The sequence below is a fragment of the Saccoglossus kowalevskii genome, chromosome 7 (assembly GCF_978046115.1).
Source record: "Saccoglossus kowalevskii chromosome 7, keSacKowa6.1, whole genome shotgun sequence".
In the NCBI taxonomy this organism is placed as follows: Eukaryota; Metazoa; Hemichordata; class Enteropneusta; family Harrimaniidae; genus Saccoglossus; species Saccoglossus kowalevskii.
In genome coordinates this window covers 22,160,466-22,176,420 of record NC_140647.1, presented here as the reverse complement: position 1 = coordinate 22,176,420, position 15,955 = coordinate 22,160,466, and the positions used below count along the sequence as shown (strand labels likewise).

Genomic DNA, 15,955 nt, shown 5'->3' with positions numbered 1-15,955 from the left:
TTTAGTTGCATTTAGACCAATGTGTTCACAAGTTTATTAACCAACAATCAGCCTATCGACTGAGATAGCTCCGCTGTTAGCAATGCACATTTCAATTAAAGAACTGACGATATCATTAGAAAACGAGCAATATGTATAGTATCAAAGCAATCGGACTGTTGTCAACAAGAAGTCGAAAATATCACTTTTTACCAAAAATGACACAAATATTCATCAAAATTAAATAATTGAAGATATCATCATGAAATGAACAAATCTAAGCGAGGTTTAAGGTACATAAACACCAAGTATCAAAGCATTCAGACTTGTAGTCTCCAAGAAGAAGTCGAAAAAGTGAAAAGTTGACACGGACGACGGACGCCGGACGCCGACGGACATTCACTCACATGATAAGCTCCGCTCGACAAAGTAGACAGTGAAGCTAAAAATAAAAAATAAATAAATATGCAAATGAGCTTGCTAATTCGGTTGCAACTGAAAACAAATTTATGTGTATAAATAACTTATGGTGTATTGTCTCTGTTTCCTAAATGAGTGAGTGGGCTTTATGTAAATAGTGCATTGGCATGCAAGGAATTACACCAAGTTCCACTGATTACATGTATTCATCATATAGTAGATACATGACACATTTCATAATTTAGATAACAGGTCTCATGATATTAGAGCAACAAATTAAAAACATTGACATCGTTCAAACACCTATTTTAATACGCATGACATTGCACCAGAAACAGGTAGTGCTTATGTAGTAGGTGTGTGTCAAATTTCATTATAATTGGACAAAGAGACGTTGTGTTACCGATCAGCTAATTAATATGCATGAAATTGCACTAAAATCTATTCAGTACATGTACTCATCATACCCCCTTTTTACTTAACACGCAGGAGCTAAATATAGGAAAATAGCCTGTTCATGAGCCATTATGCTATTTTACAATAATAAAAAAAGCTTGCCAAACGCATCTCCTAAATCAACTAAATCATATATGACTCCGCCATTAATTACATACAGGGCAGTAGTAAAATTGCAAGATCTTCTGTTGCACATGTAATTATAATATATACGAATTAGCCATTGTTTAGTAAATCAGTAGTCTGGAAAAAAATATGCGGACAACATTGCGAACCCCTACACGGGAGTCAGACCAGGTGCACGTCAAGGGTGAGCATCTGGATGTAGCAATATCTAATGGTTTTAAACACGTCATTGCATTTACCTGTCATCTCTACAAAACTGTAGAAGCTTGGCCTGATCACCCTTCGCTTGAAGTCCTAACACTTCTAATTCACCTGATGACAGTAAGACGGCAGCTTCTGAGTCAATCTGCAATTGAAATTGAAGTATATTTTATGGCAAATATTAATAAATCAAGTTGTGAAGAATACAACATATAAATGTTAGATATATATTAACATATTAAATTTAACACCTAGTATTTCTCTGTCGAGTTCATTCACATTTGTACTAGTAATTTTAAATATGCGAATGAGCTAGTTAATTTGGTTGAAAGTCAAAACAAAATTATCTGTATATGTAACTCATTATACTTTGTCTCCGTGTGCTAAGTTTGGCAATGATGAACATTTGCATTAATTAGGTAATTACTTTGCAGGGAATTACATGTACTACACATGAACCACAGTTCTCTAAAGTTGAAGTAACTTTAGCAAAAAGTGAAAATTATGCTTGCTGTTCAACAGTTTGTGACAAAACTGTAATAAAAATAATACCAACAATATTTTGCAACTTTTAACACACCCAAGAAAGGCAGGTCAGGTACATGTATAGTGTTTTAAAAAACATTCTGTGCTTCTAATTGAGGAAATGTGTTAATAGTTTTAAATTTGAAAATATCTCCCACATGTTAGAGAACATATTACAAATCTTTTAAATACACACATTATATATATATATATATATATATCGCTCATATGTTAACAGCTGGTATTTTTTCTAGCAACTTAAAGCACATTTGGGTCAACATTGAACATGATGTTAACAAAAATTAAAAATAAATTAACTAGGCAAATGATGCCCCTTGATTGAGTTGAAACTCAAAAGTATATATCATGTTACATAAAATGTCATATCATATAAAGAAATGTCACAAAATGTGTTACCATGTTTGGTAACATCTGGACTAATAGTTCACAAGAAATTAACATAAAATCAAAATTAAATGAATATGCAGATGAGCCCATTACGTTGAAACTCAATGTCACATAGTGCATATCTTATAAACAAAGGGGGGAAGTGTCTATACAAAGTTCGGTTGCATTCTTTTGAATAATTCACAAAGTAATAACAAAAAATCAAATTAATTAAATATAGAAAAAGCTCGTTAATCAAAATTTGAAATTCAATAATACATTGTGCATACCCTATAAAAAACTATCAAGTTAATAAAATATAAACATAAATTAAAGAAACCCAAATAAGCAAATGAGTGGGATAATTAAGTGCATGCCTCATAGGAAATATCAAGAATGCTTCTACCACGTTTACTAACACTTGGACCAATAGTTCACAACTTATTAACCAAAAATCAGATTAATCTAAAAAAGCAAAAGAGCAAATGAGCTTGATAATTAAGTTGGAACTGAATATTACACAGTACATAAGCAAATGGTTGAGAACGTACAACGTGTGGTTGCATTTAAACAGTTCACAAGATATTATAACACTAGATGACGCCAGTATTACGTTATTAGTAACGTCATCAATGATGGCAAAAATCCTAGCAAACTTTGTTGATGACGTCATCAGTACGTTGAACATTGTTTGAGATCACTATTACCTGGACCAATATCAATACCAAAATACATCAAACTGACCTTCCCTAGGATGATGTTCTAAAGTTTACTCAATTAAAGCATAACATTCAATGCCAGAAATATTACTTGCTGTAACGCATTAGCTAGCTGTTGCAGCAGTGATATAGTCAATATCATTTTTACCACAATAATGACAACAAATTACCTTATTTTGTCGGAAAGAGAGTACAGTGCCTTGGGATATCCTAATGCTTTGCAGAAAACTGCATACCTGTAGAAAAAGAAATATGTTTGTTATCAAATAAAAATCGCATTTTTTACTTGCATTGTGATTCAAAATTGTCAAGAAATATAGTACAGGTAATACCCTTAACATTAAATTGTCTGCATCCCTGATTCTGTAAAACTCATTTCATTTTTGTTATGTTTGAACAGAATTTGTGATATATTTTAACATATATTTGGCTTTTCTAATAGTTAATATTACTTTTTGAAAAAGTAACAAAGCAAAAACTATTATAAGAATAATATTTATCACGGGATAAACCCCTAATGTTTGAGTTTTCTGCAGTCCCCCACCGAAAAAAACGCACATGAAAAAAGTTTCACCCCAAAGCTATTACAAGTTTAAATCTCTTCTAAACCCGTAAAATTCACCCTAAACACAGAAAATGTGCTCAGCAGTAAGGGGGTACTGCTGTACACATTCTCAGGAAAAAATATTAAACTGTTAAATTAATATCCTAATACGTAATATGCACGGATGTGGCCAAACTAAAAATGCAGTTGATTACCTATGTACGCTACCATATTTTATGATTTACAACATTTTGAGTTACAAGTATTGTAAGAAAATACTAAAAATAGTAAAACAGGCAAATTTCCAAATTAACATTTCCCACACACAGTTCTTAGTATAGGGGATTCATTAAAATTTAGCTTTACATCAAATCTGATTGGAAGTCGTACATGGACATGGCCAGCCAGCCACCCCAACAAAATAACACCTTTTTCTATTAGGCACATTTGATTGAAATTAAATTTTATCAAAATTGCGCCATAATAACGTATTGAGCATTTCGTGAATATGGGGTGAGATTAGTGCCAAAATTAAATATTTTCTAATTATTTCTTCATGATTATTTTTATTTCATTGTGTTTACATTATTATTACGTTATTGTTTCATTATTATACTATTATTATTTCATTGTGTTTACATTATTATTACGTTATCGTTTCATTACTATACCATTATTATTTCATTATTTCATTGTATTTACATTATTGTTACGTTATTGTGTAATTATTATACCATTATTGTTTGATTGTTTTCATTGTGTTTACATTATTATTACGTTATTGTGTAATTATTATACCATTATTGTTTAATTATTTCATTGCGTTTACATTATTATTACGTTATTGTGTAATTATTATACCATTATTGTTTCATTGTTAATGAAAAACATACATAATGAAAAACACTCTTAACTCAAACTGATAATTTACTAAGTTAATTCAGGGAAACAAACACACTTGGTGCCACTAGTACTGACTTAAAGACAATGGTTGCCCTTATAAGGAGTGAAAACACGATTACGTAATCATTAAGCAGTCGGCTTTCAAACAAAAAGCATCATACTCTGCTCAGAAAAGTATGCTAGTGCTGTCAGTGGATTTGCAATAGTATTGAAAGTTATTATATATGTTATTTAAGCTTTAATGCTTAAGAATTCCCAAAATAGTACAATCATGTAAAAAAATCGGCACAACATGGAGACCACATAAACAACTAAAAATTACATTGAAAACTATCGGTCAAAGTGTGCCAAATTTTTATGTTATTTTTTCGAAATAGAGTGAAACACAAAACTAAGATACTGATCCACAGAGTCAAAAATAAGGTGGGCGACTTTCCCATTGGGAGACGATGAGTTAGCTAATTTGCTGAAATATTTATGTAGAAAATAGTCTCAGAAAACAGGGGCAAACTTGGCGCATACGTGATAACTAGTCTTCAAATTTTCATGTTTTCGCAGAAATTATTTTCTGAAACTAACACACAAGTTTCAATAATTTTGCATATCCACTGATAATACTTGTGATTTTAATGAGAAAATGCATACTTTCCGAGCAGTATATTCCTGTTTCCTGTTTGAAAGCCAACAGCATAATGATAACGTAATTATCTTTTCACTTCTTATTATGGCAACCATTGTCTTTAAGACTGTTATCAATAGTCTGTTTTCTCCATTTCAGGGACATGCCACAAACAAATGATTATTAAATATTATTGACCTTCACAGAGTTGCCTGTGTAAAACTTCCATGTGTAAAGTGACCGAGTATAACGTGATTAAAAGTTACAGTGAAATTAAAGCGCGGTAGTCGTCGCGCTGCGCATGTGCGAGATATATGGGTCTCATATAAACAAAAATGGCGACTTTGACTGTTGCGCAGATCAACGAGTACGAACTGAGACATTTCCAAGCTTTAATTAAGTAATTTTCATGTTATTGGAAGGCATCAAAGGAGTCACCGGCGGTAATCAGTGCAAGTCGTGCCCAGGTCAAACCTCATACTTATGATTGCCATTTGAAGAGCGCATTGGATTGTGGGAAAATCAATGTTTATCAACACAAATGTGGCACATGCGCAGCGCGACGACTACCGCGCTTTAACTAACGGGCCCCTATTGTCCTTGTCCCAGGGACACTGATTTACAAGCAACACTTTTAGAATTCATGTTGACAAGAAATTACAGTTAGTGATCTCGAACCTCGCGACACTTTGCATATTTCAAATCCACCAGCAAATTTTAATTTTGGATATACTTCAACCAAAAAGTTTACAACTTCAGCACTATCAAGTCCAATAGGTATGCGTAATTTTTTTTCCCCCAATCCCGCTTTGATCAGTAATCGTCTACCTTCTCGACCTGGCGACGAATGCTGATCTAGTAGAATCTAGGGCTATCAACCATATATAGTGTTGTGTCAATAAATTATTAAATTATGTGACCATGTTATCATACTTTGATATTATTTTAATCACTTATATATTTATTGCTGTAAACCAATAGAACATTTGTACTTCTAAGGATGCAATAAAGTTATTATTATTATTATTATTATTATTATTATTATTATTATTATTATTATTATTATGTTGGACGAGATACGTTGCTGTCGCCCTAACCATGACGAACTGCACGACGTTTTCTCGTACCGCATCTTCTAGTGCTTGAAGATGACCGGGAAACATCCCCCATAACGACGTCTTCCAAAAGTTATTCTCATTTCGTCTCTGACACAAGCGCTCGGAACGTTTCTTGGATAACAAAAAATGACATAAAGTTATTATTATATGAGTGGTAGGCGAATGTGCCGGTGACTGACTAACTATGTCGATCCTATTTTAGGTAAAATTTTTTTGTCCAAGAAACGTTCTGAGCACCTGTTGTCTCTGATGGTGCTGCCCAGATCTATTCTCAGGGGCGGACATATGGCTTTTTCATCGCCTGGCAACCGTCGTGGTGAAATCAAAGGCCTAAAACTCACATAAAACGGTACTTGTTTATGAGACTCCCCTGAACAATGTAACAGGATTACCCCTGCGTGTGTAACATATAGATTTAGGGACGACGTCAAAAGATCGATGTCGGATAAAAAATGAAGTCAAAACAAATCTTGGAGTATTTGGAGTAGTTCGCTTTTTTCTATCCAATCATGGACAAAAAATAACAGATAATGAAAAAAAAAAAACATCCAAGACGAGAAAATGGTTTGGTCCGCGTGTAAAGTTTTTTTACACCCACCCGACAACCGACTGCTATGCCATACTACTGTCCGATTATCAATTTGTATTTAATGGTGAATGTAGTCTGACGCCATGGTAAATATTTATCAATTAAGTTTTTCATCCTACATTGAACTTTTGATGTTGTCCCTTAGTTGTTCAGGGTTACTTCGAAGTTGAGTTCGTACTGTTTTCTCGAATTTAGCTATTTTCACTGGCCCTTCGACGGGCGTTCCACAGCAGCGCGCGCAGAGCCCATAGCTTGAGACTGCGTCCTATCTCTGTCACGATAGACATCCCTGTGAGATGCATATGGTGCTTCTTGAATTACAACTGATCACTGTAAAATATCACTAACGCTTCTTAAATAATTGCAGGCATCTCTGATGCTATCAGAGCTCACAAGAACACGTTCTCTCCCGCCAGCGGACATGACAAGGTAGACCCTTAAGGCCTCCATTATATGTTTCTTTCATTTTACGGGTTAGCAAATATTTCCTATTTTTCAGCATGAATTTCATATCATGGGTTTGTTGACAGCTACATGAAATAATCAAAGGAAAATAAATGAATATTAAACTCATCCAACGGGCTGCCTGAAGGTGATAATAATTTTGGTGCTAGCTTAGGGGGTTGTTTATTCATTAATGATAAAATAACGAAAGATTAATGAAACAGTAATGGTATAATAATTTCACAATAATGATAAAATAATGTAAACACAATGAAATAATGATGATATATTAATTTCACAATAACGTAATAATAATGTAAACACAATGAAATGATAATGGTATAATAATGTAATTATAAAATAATAATTAAATAAAATAATCATGAAGAAATAATTAGAAAATATTTAATTTTGACACTAATCTCACCTCTTACATGAAACACACATTTTCTGTTTTTGATTGCGCCAAGCCGTTGTTCGTTTATAGTAGGCGATCAGTGATTGGTCAAGAGTTTGCTCTGCGATTACCATTACAATAAGCACGAATCGCCATACCCGGGTCACCATACCTAACGCTACAGTAACATTGACGAAATTCGAAATACGCCAAAATACTACAAATCAATGCTTGTTCTGTCTAATCGTGAGTTAGTTGTACTAGCATGGAAGCACGGGTACAGCGTCTCAGTCAATTGGTTGGAAACGTCCCCTATATTGTATGTTGTACGGAATCGTGTCGTGTCTCCCACATTAAAAATATATGACAATAGTTTGCGGCAGGCAATCCCCCCAAAAGGCAGTAAACTTACCTCTTCAACTGAACGCATCCAGGGAACGCATCTCCCACGTTTGATAATTACGAAACAATGGCGACGAAATGAAAGAGAGGCTGTGGGAAAACCGCGGTGTAAATATTTCTACCGCGGTGTAAATATTTCTACCGCGGTTTAAATATTTTCACCGCGGTTTAAATATTCTCACCGCGGTGTAAATATTTCTACCGCGGTTTAAATATTTCTACCGCGGTTTAAATATTCTCACCGCGGTGTAAATATTTTCACCGCGGTGAGAATATTCTCACCTCGGTTTAAATATTTTCACCGCGGTTTAAATATTCTCACCGCGGTGTAAATATTCTCACCGCGGTGAAAATACTGGTGAAAATGTCGAAAATTCAAAATAAAAGCAGAACAATTCTGGAGAAAATTTTGGAAATTCGAGAAAAAGCAGGAAAATACAAGTGAAAATGTCAAAAATTAGAAAAATCGTCAATGGCCCTAACAAGCCACCGTAGGTTTTATTTTTTTCTCTCGATCGTTCACATTCTAGCAAGGAGCAATAGCAACACGAGCATTCCTCAAATACTACGTCCGTGCATTCAACCCTCCTCTTAAATCTCGCTTAAAGGCCTGTCCCGAAGATGATAATCAAAACGAAATAACGCCTAAGAAAGGTATGACGTCAATATAGCCTAGTATGCTGATGAGATGAGTTTCTATCCTTCTCAATTAAAGGAAGGTGGCCGTTACATTCGATGTTGGTCCCACGCGACGTATGTAACACGTGTAAAATACATTGTCTATTTACGAATTTGAACGCGTGTTGCACAACCACCACCATTATTTTGTTTTAAAACGATTTTTATTATTGGATGGATTCTGCGATGCGACTTGTGAAAGAGTGTGAGTTGGATGATTCGCAAGTTGGTGACAGGTGCATGACGTACTGATTACGTAACACTTACTGGAGATGACATGGCTATGCAGAAACATCTTCAACGACATGAACATGTTCTTTGACCAATCACTGTTAAATGTTATATTGCACATGTCCACGTCCACATTTAATGGTTTGAGTGATTTACATATTTACAGAGTAGTTTTATATTGTATATTCCAGGCACAATGACCGGCAAAAGGAGCTCTACAAAAGCAGAATCTAACGCTGCGGTAATGAAAGTATAAACATGGTCACGGTTCTTTTCTTAAAACAACTCCAGAGAAAATAGCAGATCCACACACTAACGACTAACACTTGTACTAGAGCCGATTTTAAAAAGAAGCCTTAAAATGGAGTTGGCTCACTCATTTTTTGAACCATAACGTGTAAATTTCAAAACATTGACCAAAGTTTTAGATGTCAAACCAACGCTAAATGTTGCATTTGAGGTCAAAGTTCATTACCAACCAATAAATAAATAAATTGGCACACAGATGTGAAATCGTATAGCAAACAGTACTACCATACTAAAAAAATATACACAGAACATTTAACTTTATTGGGTTTTTTTTCACTATTCGATTTTTTTATTCTATTTTAAATGCGGGTATGTTAAACGGACTTGATGTGCATAACAGGCTGTAAATATGTTCATTGTATCTCAACTATGTGGAAATATTCCAATTATTGGATTACGATTCAAGCAAGATATGGTTTGTACACCACCAACCCCAGTTGGACAAATCATTATGTAATAGCATATTAATGAGTATATGAATCGTATTGTATTGTACTCATGGTTATGTTCAATAAATATTGAACTTGCAATCATTGCATGCTGGGAGTTTTCTATCCGGATGTTCACTATTTTAATCTATGATGTTTTTTGTCCCAGTATGAATCGATTACAGAGCGTGTTGAAAGTATTACTAACATTGTACATTGTAAGTTTTAGCTGGCCGTCAATTTACTAACATATGTCGCTAATAAAATTCAGATGGTTGGTGTAAAAATATATCACATGACATGGTTAGAAGCGTATTAACTGTATTTGCCGATTATGTACAAGTCTGATCAGATAACTGCACATCTATCACGGAGTAAATTCTTCTCCACAGGGTTCTCCACACTTGCCAGGGGGGAAACTCGTCTCGTCTCTCTATCTCGTCCCCTTGAGGTACGGGATCGGGAAAGTCACTTTAACTTTACAGTCAAATAAGACACACACAACGGAATACGTTTCAGCTCTCGTCTTAGTCGGTCAATCGAGCACTCTATAAGACACAGCGCCCTGGGGAAAAAATCCCCAAGACTCTCGCAAGGCTGACCCAAAACTAACCCAAAACTGGACTGCCTCAAGGCTCGCCCCAAGACTGGACTCGTCTCTCCAGGACTGCACTCTCTCTATACTTCTGCGTCTATCGTGGAGTATTCGCCAAGACCAACTCAAACTCTCTTTATTCATTTTCAAAACTCTAACCAATTACAAAACAGTAAAAAGATTCTAGGGCGTAACCTTCAATCATAAAGCCAATCACACTAAGTACTGAATACGTCATATCTTTTGATTAATCGTTCACTACATTAATAACTACGGATATAAACTGTCAAAATCGCGACGGTTATCTGGTAGTTAGTTCCAAATCACTGAGCCAAGTTCCGTCTAAAACTTCAAATAGGCCTGAACGATGACAGACATAACACAGCAATTCGCTAATAATCAGTTAATTAAGTCGGTCAACAGATACGCAAAAACAAATTCATGACACATCCCTTCACCCAAACTGAGATATGCCTCTCGGCATTGCACGTTCACAAATCAAAGATACCGTCCTCTACTCATCGTCATACAGGTTAAATACAATACTAATAAAAGGAATAAATCAAAAAGAGTAAAACACACTAATTAAGTACAATGATTATAAAGTCTAAATACAATGGTTATAAAGTCTCAAATATCAACGGTTATAAATCAAAAATAAGGGAAAGGCTACCAATCGACTCGCTTTTCTCAAAACGGTTCGCTGAGATAACCCGTCGCTTCACTTTCTCCGTTACTAAGGTTACAAACTCTATATCAAAAGGTCAAAAAAACTAAGGCGTGGCAGTGTAACCAAGCGATCAGCCAATCGCTGCAGTCGACAGCATGATCACGTGATTACCAGGGATGCGTCTCTCGGTTAAAGCATTGCAAAGCGGTAACTAATAAACAATGAAAAAAAAGCTATTAATCAAACTCCTGTCATATACGCTTATAAACTTCAACTGAACTCAAAAGTCGTTAATCTAAACAAAAGTCATATGGCGTGGAAACAGAATGCAAAGACAAAGCTATCATAACACATTACTCCTCTGGCAATAAGACGGAGAAAAGCGAAACGATAGAAACTACTAAGTCACATATAGACCTGTCAATCGTGAACAAAAGCTTGCGATATCAAACAATACGTATATAAGCGCACCAAACTCCCATCCCAAAAAGACATTAAAAAACATTACAAAGTGCTCTCAACTCAAAAAGCGTCAGAAGTATTCCGGAAAACAACACATAAACAAAAACAACTCTTAAAACGTCGATATCTCTGTACATCGACAATTCTCAAAACTCTGAAAAACTCATTGGGGCATTACTTTCCCCATCATAATCCGTACTCATAAACTCATAAAAACTCCATAAAAACTCACAAAACTCAAAACACTGTGTTGCAAATACTTGTCCACTGAGGCACGCTTAAATCGTTATAAAGGACCTCGCACGTCACTAAATATCAGTTCGAAACAAAGATCTGGACGCTTACATAACATACAATTCAACATCACAAAAAAAAGGTAAGAAAAAAGATAGAAAAAGCAAACAATACATTACTTTACTGAGCAATAGGGTTAGGATTCTGGAAAAGAGTTCAACGTCTTGAGTTATACAGTGTCAGTTACAGTGTCCAACCAGCGGTTCTCTAAGCAATACACAGATAGCTAAAGTCAAAGTCTATAAGCGTCTCTTCTCTTGTCGTTGCGTTAGTCCGGGTCATTCTTTTTCTTCATCTTCTTGTCTTTAATGTTGCTCAATTCTTAATTATATAGTCCTATACGATATTCGTCCTTCCGAAGGGGTTCTGAAATCTTCATCTCTTCAGCGTCGTTCATCGGTGCCATACTGGTAAAGGTGTTAGTCGTCGAGCGCGGTTTCGTCTCTGCCATCGAGCCAGTTAGTTCGGTTCACAAGAAAGACACATCTTCGCCATTTCACTTCTCTTCACAGGATGTCAATGTGTGTTAAACACCTGCCCGGGATCTACACTCACGTATCACGGGGTAAATTCTTCTCCACAGGGTTCTCCACACTTGCCAGGGGGGAAACTCGTCTCGTCTCTCTATCTCGTCCCCTTGAGGTACGGGATCGGGAAAGTCACTTTAACTTTACAGTCAAATAAGACACACACAACGGAATACGTTTCAGCTCTCGTCTTAGTCGGTCAATCGAGCACTCTATAAGACACAGCGCCCTGGGGAAAAAATCCCCAAGACTCTCGCAAGGCTGACCCAAGACTAGCCCAAAACTGGACTGCCTCAAGGCTCGCCCCAAGACTGGACTCGTCTCTCCAGGACTGCACTCTCTCTATACTTCTGCGTCTATCATGGAGTATTCGCCAAGACCAACTCAAACTCTCTTTATTCATTTTCAAAACTCTAACCAATTACAAAACAGTAAAAAGACTCTAGGGCGTAACCTTCAATCATAAAGCCAATCACACTAAGTACTGAATACGTCATATCTTTTGATTAATCGTTCACTACATTAATAACTACGGATATAAACTGTCAAAATCGCGACGGTTATCTGGTAGTTAGTTCCAAATCACTGAGCCAAGTTCCGTCTAAAACTTCAAATAGGCCTGAACGATGACAGACATAACACAGCAATTCGCAAATAATCAGTTAATTAAGTCGGTCAACAGATACGCAAAAACAAATTCATGACACATCATTAGAATTGAATACTATTTATGTATTTATACTTCCATTTTTTATGACAAAAAGTGGATAGTATGCCGAAATTATTAAATTTTCTTCAAATGTGTTAATTTCTCATATTACCATGGTAACATAAATCTCAATGAGCATTTCACATGGCTTAATATTATGCAAGCTATACAGTATAGTATGGGCACCATTAACCTCTAGTTACTTTGCTGTTACCATCAACACACGTTTGATGACCCTCTCGTTTTAAACTCAATTTTTATAGCCCAGTATTTTCGACAATTAAGACATCATATTGACAATTCTCCGTCGCCGAGACTATGGGTCTTTTATCACTAAGCTAGGTAGTCACCAGGGAACGTCCCTCTATTTGCTGCTCTCTGTGGCTCCCTATGTCAAGAAGACTCTGCAAGGGAGAGTGCATATTGACTAATAAATATAGGAAATTAGTCAAAATTCAGGGAACTTAGAATTTTCGCTAGGGAGTATATTATTCAAATTATTATTTAAAACGGTGTGCCAACCTAAATTGTATCGCAGGTAAATGCGTCACAGAAAGTTTACACCACATTAAAACATATTTCGTGGTACGAATAATGTAAGTGTATATTTTTGATACCAAATATTGTTTTTATATCAGTATTTATTTATTCAGTTGACATGTCGCTAGTAATATTTTGTCGCTATTCTAATTCTTTTAACAAATCAGCAAATATTTGTTAATTTCTCACTCATTCTATACCAACTTCGAGTTTAAGAGCTCACAAGACACATTTAAGCTTTGTTTCGACAATGTCCATGGACCTAAATCGTAACTAGAATGGTTCAAATCAGCCTGTAAAATAAAACAAAGGCAGCATGTTACTTATAGACCTGTCAATCAACCACATCATGCTAACTAGTTGACCTGTCAATCAACCACATCATGCTAACTACCCCACAGCCGCCGCCCCACCTAAATGGTATAGTCCGGCACGCAAGTTGTTGGCGCTTAAATTGACAACGTCCGACAAGTTATAAGATCGTATATGACTATTGGAGTAAAAGCAGAGTTGAATATATCAGTCATGTACATTTCATATTTGTTTACTATGTGGCAACGATCGAGTATCACTGTAAAGTAATCCTCACATTGAAGAGTATTCGTTGTGTTTGTTATCTTGTTTTAAAGGGCGGTGGTCGTCGCGCCGCGTCCTGTTCGATATGGGACGTATACAACGCGTGTAAAATACATTGTTTATTTACATGAAATTCGAACACGCGTTGCGCGACGACCACTGCGCTTTAATGCTTTTAAATGCAAATACGTGTTCCATATAATATTTATTCTGGTTCCATTTTCGTTACAAGTATCGGATTATTTCTACAAGTATCGGATAAGGCCCTCAAACGAAAGAAAGTATATAGTTTACAGAATTTGAAACGTGTTTGTTTCCTATGTATGTTTCAATTTAATGTTTTGGTTTTGTTCTTGTGCACTGTTTTGTCAATCTTTGTCGGTAATTTGTTTTGTGTTCGTGAACTTATAAATGACTATGTACAAGTGCACTAGTCAGTTGTTTTCTTAATGTGGATTGTTTTGTCAATCGTTGCTAGTCACTTGTTTTGTGTTCTTTGACATTTATTTTTTTCATACGACTTTTGTTTAACGATCTATGGTTGAGTATGTAATTTCCACTTTTGTATGTTTAATCAGTCCCTCAGAATTAGGGACTGTGGTTTGATGTTCTGTTCTGCATTTATAGCGTTCATGAGTTGTGTTATTAGTTCAATTTCGGTATGCCGATGTAATTCGTTAAATGTTAATGAATAAGTAAACGCGGTGGGGATAATTATTCCACCAATATACTTTTTCAGTGTGCGGAATTGGTTCTGTGCATACAACGTTGACTGCCTCGGAATGCACGTCATTTTCTGATATAAGAAGGGCGAGTTTCAGTTTTTTTTGTATTGTTTGTGTCTTTTACATGTTAATTCTCGGCCAGGATTAGACAAAATGTGACACATAAACCTAGACAGCTGATCTCTGATTGCTTTAACATCATTTATCTAATTTAGAAGGCCCCTTAATGAATTGACTACGTTGTATGATTCATGGCTGGTGCGACCATTAGGGCAGGACACACTTGATATCACTGTTATTAACCTTGAGATTCACTTTGTTTTGTACTTTAATTGTTGTGAATTTTGTTCGAACTTGACGGGCAGTCACGCTGCAGTTAGATGGAAACATGGAAAATGTCCACCTACTGTTGCCATGGCTTTTAAAGTATGTTCCCAATGTTTCTATTTTGTTGAGGCCACAGTCAGCTGGCGCACACGTGATAATAAAATAAATGCAATATTTACTATATGGGGGCCGCCATCTTGAATGACGCATAAAACTAAATAAGAGACAAGTTGTGAAACGCGTTCTCAGATTCCTACAAACCAGGACAAAAATACCAATCTTTCGAAAAAAATACGGTTCGTTGGGGTTATATTAAGCCAACCGATAACAAAATTCGGCTGAATTCGTCGTTTTTGTGTGGAAAAATCCCTTGCATACGAACACCTAACTAATTACACGAAGAACCGAGAACACTTTCCTGGGGTATTTGAAACTAAACATTGGCATTCAAGCTCAGCAGCCAATCAGCGACGGCCTTACACTTATATGACAATTTCGGTTTCAAATACCCCGGCTTAGTGTTCTAGGGTCTTCGTGTAATTAGGTGTTCGTATGCATAGGATTTTTCCACACAAAAACGACGAATTCAGCCGAATTTTGTATATACATTCCACAGCATCTAACCAGGTTGACCACGATCATAATCATATGACCATGGTCGCTATACATTCCACAGCATCTAGCCAGGTTGACCACGGTCATAATCATGTGATCATATCATATCATTTGGTCGGAAAATATTTTTTATTCAGATTTGATTGGTCTTTCGTTTTTGCTATATATATTTCACGGTTATGAATATTGGGCAGCTTGAAAAGCGGTATTTAATTAAATATAAATATGATGGTGAGGTTACTATTGATGTAGGTTAGGATTCCGTATTTAGCACAAGTTTATGTTTGAAAAAGTATTATCATGATAATTATCCACCAACCAAATATTTAAATGGGTGTCACGTATTAAATTTTAAATTATTGTTCTACACCAAATCCAAAGTGTGACCACGATTATAATATCACAATCATGTCTACGTATGAAGTGGCCATGTTTATAGT

The 15,955-nt window shown here is 35.7% G+C and overlaps 1 long non-coding RNA gene across 1 annotated transcript; it reads right to left on the bottom strand.

Moving 5' to 3' along the window:
• Positions 1 to 196, bottom strand: LOC146740860 (uncharacterized). The gene is made up of 2 exons (XR_014929994.1): positions 75 to 196; positions 1 to 52 (listed from the first exon to the last, which is right to left on the bottom strand). It is a non-coding gene; the product is annotated as an uncharacterized LOC146740860 (long non-coding RNA).
• Between the last annotated feature and the right edge of the window lie 15,759 nt (positions 197 to 15,955).